The sequence below is a fragment of the Saimiri boliviensis genome, chromosome 1, assembly GCF_048565385.1.
Source record: "Saimiri boliviensis isolate mSaiBol1 chromosome 1, mSaiBol1.pri, whole genome shotgun sequence".
NCBI lineage: Eukaryota > Metazoa > Chordata > Mammalia > Primates > Cebidae > Saimiri > Saimiri boliviensis.
This window is the reverse complement of record NC_133449.1, coordinates 249,343,098-249,348,450: the sequence shown is the minus strand read 5'-3', so window position 1 is coordinate 249,348,450 and position 5,353 is coordinate 249,343,098. Positions and strand designations below refer to the sequence as shown.

At 41.3% G+C, this 5,353-nt stretch overlaps 1 pseudogene; it reads left to right on the top strand.

The window, feature by feature from the left end:
- Positions 1-1,198: 1,198 nt before the first annotated feature.
- LOC101032820 (phosphoglycerate mutase 1-like) lies at positions 1,199-3,268 on the top strand (annotated as a pseudogene).
- The last annotated feature ends 2,085 nt before the right edge of the window (positions 3,269-5,353 follow it).

Sequence of the window (5,353 nt, the reverse complement as noted above, 5' to 3'; positions counted from 1 at the left end):
ACTTAGCAATATTCCTTTAAGCTTCTCCCATGTCTTTTGTGGCTTGATAACTCATCTCTTTTTATTGCTGAATAATATTCCATTGTCTGGATTACTGCAGTTTATCTATCCATCCATTGGAGGACATTTTGATTGCTTCCTTATTTTGGCAATCATGAATAAAGCTACTATAAACATCCATATGCAAGTTTTTGTGTGGACATAAGTTTTCAACTCATTTGGATAGATACCAAAAAGTGCAATTGCTGGATCATATGGTATGTTCAGTTTTTTAAGAAACTACCAAACTGTCCTCCAAAGTGGCTACACCATTTTGCGTTCCTGACAGCGAGGAATGAGAATTCATTGTTATGATGATTTCCTGAACCTGGGTTTTGGTAAGTGGAAAATATAAAGAAGATACATTTGTAGGGTGGGATTAATTCAGAGCCATACATCCCTACCTTTGGACAGTCCTGCAGTTATCAGTGAGGGGTGGTACACAGTGAGTGGATATGGAAAAAGCAAATGTTGGTGATAGCTTCACCCTGCCACTCCTCAGCTATGTCGTCAAAATAAGTTACTCGGTCAACCTGAGCTTGGTTTTCTCTTATATAAAGACTGAGACAATAGTACTAACTTCCTCAGACCCTAGTAACTACCAAATAAGATAATGCACATGAAAAGACTAGCATAACCTTGAACCTATAATGGGTACTCAGTAAGAGTATTTCCATTTGAACAATAGGAACTAAGCTAATTTTCACCAGAATTTTTGTGACAATATGATTACCTATGTCTACTCCCTCTACTCCAGGTTCCTTTATCTTGTGACTGAAACCAGAAAACGATCTCAGAATTCTTAATGAGGGTAGAATTTCCTGGTTGCTATTTCCACCTGGCAAAAAATTAAGAAACTAGAAATGACATTCAGACTCCTTGACTTATAAGAATCTCAGATACTAATGCAGGGCTACAGATCTCCATGGGTTCTCCCTAGCCAGCCACATCTTGGCAGATAAGACCACCATGGGAGTGGGCCTGTGCACGTTATTCCCTTTGATTCTCTCCCACGAGACTTACTGACCCTGTACCTTTTCTTTGAGAAAAATTATTAGCAGCATTTTGCCACCATGTCTTAACTGCAGCATTGAGAGAGGTCAAAATCTGCAGGCACTCAGTGACATTTTCACTCATCTTTTCATACTCAGCATGGGAGATGTCGCTGTCCAGTGAGACTCTTATGCAAGGCTCATGTGGTGGACCACATTTCTTATACTTTCCATTGCTTTTGCTGTTACACGTATGTGGGTGTGTTGCCTGCAGGTATGAGTGTGTGTTGCCTGCAGCCTAACTGATTTTAAAGCATTTTAAGGCTGGGCCTGGCAGCTCAGGCCTATAATCCCAGCACTTTGGAAGCCCGAGGCAGGCGGGTCAAAAGTTCAAGAGATTGAGACCATCCTAGCCAACATAATGAAACCCCAACTCTACTAAAAATACAAATAAACAGCTGGGCATAGTGGCATACACATGTAGTCCCAGCTACTCAGGAGTCAGGAGAATCACTTGAACCTGGGAGGTGGAGGTTGCTGTGAGCTGAGATCGCACCACTGCACTCCTGCCTGGTGACAGAGCAAGATTCCATTTGAAAACAACAAAAAAAAATCATTGTAAATATATTCAGATCCTGCTTCTCTGGCCTTGAGATAATAGTCACCTTTGGTTTACCAGTTGAATGTAAAGGGCAAAAGATTCAAAGCACACAAACAGTTTTTGGCCCTCAGCCTCAGCAGCTAGCCTCATATGATTACCTTATCTGTTAATTTCCAATTAAGGACCAGATGAAGAAAAGTGAATCTAATAATTGTGTTTTACTGTGCAGGTGATCTGGGTTTCCATATTGGTCATGAACATATATATGAACAGTCTTTTTGTTATTGTTTAGCTACTACCACATGCATAACATTGTATTGAGTGGGAAATGCTGAGGAAAGACCAGGAGGAATTAAGACTCAAGTCATGATTTCTCCACTTTCGAGGGTTAATTCTTGTGAATAATTATGGTTCAGTGCCAGAAGGGGAAACACATTGATGGGCCCCTATTATCAAATAATTACTGACATATACTAGCCTAGCTCTCCCTTAGTCTATACAAAGATGTAGCATTATGATTGACAGAGAACCCTGCAACAGGTGAGCTACGGAGGTGAAGTTACTTCAGAAATACTTTCAGTAGCAGGTGAATGTGAGCTTTTACGTTTTTAAACTTCTATATTGAGTCTACAAAGGCCAGTAAGAAGAAATTGTACTTTTGGCTGTAAAGTGTGAAAGAAAGACTGGTGACATTTCAGCAGGATTCGGTGACTGTATTAGCTACTGTGAGAATTATATTTTGGAAGCAAAACTCCAACATAGTTACAAGACTAAAGAAGCTTCCTTGATCTGAGAGGAGATGGCTTTGTGTTGTTTAAAGGAAACAGAGGACTTTGGAATCTCTGTGAGCCCCAGTCAGTGTCGCATCCCCATCCCACTGCCAAGGCCACATACAAGCTGGAGCTGACCTGGGAGGGTGAGAGTGCCTGGAACCTGGAGAATGCTTCTGTGGCAGGTAACATGCCAACCTGGAGCCTGGCAAGCCATGAGCAGGCATAGCATGACTGGCAGGCGCTGCGAGATGTTGGCTATGAGTTTGACATCTTCACCTCAGTGCAGAAGGGAGTGATCTGGACCCTCTGGGCTGTGCTGGCCAAAAACATGCCGTTGGCCAGAAGTGACTGCTTGTAGTGAGGACTCGGCACCTCAGTGAGCTGCACTATGGTGGTCTGACCCACCCAATAAAGCACAAACTGCTACCAAGCATGGTGAGGCTCAGCTGAAGATCTGGAGGTACTCCTATGCTGTCCCACCACCTCTGAAGGAACCTGACCATCCCTTGTACAGCAGCGTCAGTGAGGACTGCAGGTATGCAGATTTCACTGAAGGTCAGCTACCCACCTGCGAGTCTGAAGGACACTATTCCCAGAGCTCTGCCCTTTTCGAGTGAAGAAATAGTTCCCCAGATCAAGGAGGGGAAACGGGTACTGATTGCAGCCCATGGCACAGCCTTTGGGGAACTGTCAAGTATCTGGAGGTTTGCTCTGAAGAGGCCATCATGGAACTGAAGCTGCTGACTGGTATTCCCATTGTTTATGAAATGCACAAAAACTTGAAGCCCATCAAGTTCGTACACTTCCTGGTGGATGAAGAGGCCCTGAAAGCTATGGCTGCCCAGGGCAAGGCCAGGATGTGAAGACCAGTGGGCAGACTGTTGTCCCAGGAACACCCTCCCTGCCCACAGCATTCCTCTGCACCTCTTCCCTGCATATGTCACACTCACCACATCTGTAAGCATCTTAAATTATAGCTGCAGATGGGGACTGATCGCTCCCATTTTCATTTTAGGCATTTGGCCTCCTGCACTCCCTCTCTTTATACAATCTAGTCAGAATGGCACCCCTGGAGCATGGGTTCCCTGTCCAAGCCAAGGGAAAGCTCCTCTTGTCTAAGAGAGGTGAGAGGTGGTGACTGAAGTTTTTGCCAGTGTTTTGTTTACTAAGAACCTGAACAGGAGGACCCAGGATAAGGCATGACCAATGAGGAGATGCAAGAAAACCTATTTGCCACCTGAAGCCAGTCCTGTACTGCCTGGGAGCTCTAGTCATTCCAGTGGAAGATGAATATAACCTGCATGATGATGTTAAAAAACAACAACAATAACCATTTCCTGCCTGACCCCAGAGCAGCTGGATCTAAAAGTTTGAGATCAATCTTGAATTAAGTTTAAGTGTTGCATTTACTTTTACAAAAATAATACACATATATGATATATATATATATCATATATGTGGTATTTGTCTTTCTGTGTTTTATATATATGTAAATATATATAATAGATTTATATATATTATTTATATATATTATTATTTATATATAATGTATTTATATATTTATATATTTAAAATATAAATATATTTTTATATATAATTATATATAAATATATATATATATTTTACATATATAATTATATATAAATATAAATATATTTTATATATAAAAATATATATATATGTATACACACACTTAAAGTTCTGGGATACATGTGCAGAATGTTCAAGTTTCTTATGTAGATATACACTTGCCATGGTGGTTTGCTGCACTCATCAACGGGTCATCTATGTTAGGTATTTCTGCTAATGCTATCCCTCCCCTGCCCCCAACCTCCCTGCTTCAGCTTACCCTCTGTGGGCTGCACCCACTGTCTAACCACTCCCAATGAGATGAACTGGGTACTTCAGTTGGAAATGCAGAAATGACCCACCTTCTGTGTTGATCTCACTGGGAGCTGCAGACCAGAGCTGTTCGTATTTGGCCATCTTGCCAGCCACCTCTTTCTGTTCTTCAACACATGAAATTGCGATGTTATTTATAGGGCTTGTATTTGGCCTGCGCCTACTCATATAGCTGCATGTTAAAATACTGAAACACTTTCATAGTGATTGCCTAATTGCTGCTACCTCCAGTTCCCCTAATGCCCTCTCAGAGCCTTGGCTGGCCCAGATCTCTTCTGGATCCTCCCCTCACCAACCTCCCCACTACAGTTTGTAAAAATGGTCACATCACTTCCTTCTCTATCTCCACATCCCTGTACAATATGACTTGTGGTTTTTTCTATTGAGACGCAGAGTGTCTTTGCTCAGCCCCTAAATTTGGGCTGACCTTGAGACACGACTTGGTGAATTAAATGCATATAAATTAGTTATTCAAATAATAAGCCTAAGCCTAAAAAAGCTTTGTGCTCTCTCTCTCTCAAAATCATGCTCCACAGCCATAAAAACAAGTCCATGATACCCTGCTGGGGCATGACAAACCAAGTAGAATAGAGATGAAACATCCCAACTGAGGTAGCCTCTGACCAGACTGAACTGGCAACCTACCATAGGTATAGGAGTAAGCCCAGCTAAGATCAGGAGAACCAGCCAAACCTAGCATCAATTTCTGATTCTCAGATTTATGAACTAATCAGATAGTTATTGTTTTCAGCCTCTGGGTTTTGAGATAGTTTCTTATGTGAACACATGTATTATACATTTGTAATGTTACACTTTATAATATTATGTTTGTAATATTACACTTTATAATATTATATGCACAGAAATAAATAATATCTCAACAATCCAGCATTTAAAAGGGTATCAACTGGCATAACTGAGGTACTCCAGAAACCTGCTCCCATGCTAAGTGTCCATTTTGATTGGTGGATCCCTATGATGCAACATAATTGCATTAGGATGAGAGTGTGAGCTTTTTATTTATCTATGTATGCTTTTTTTCTTTT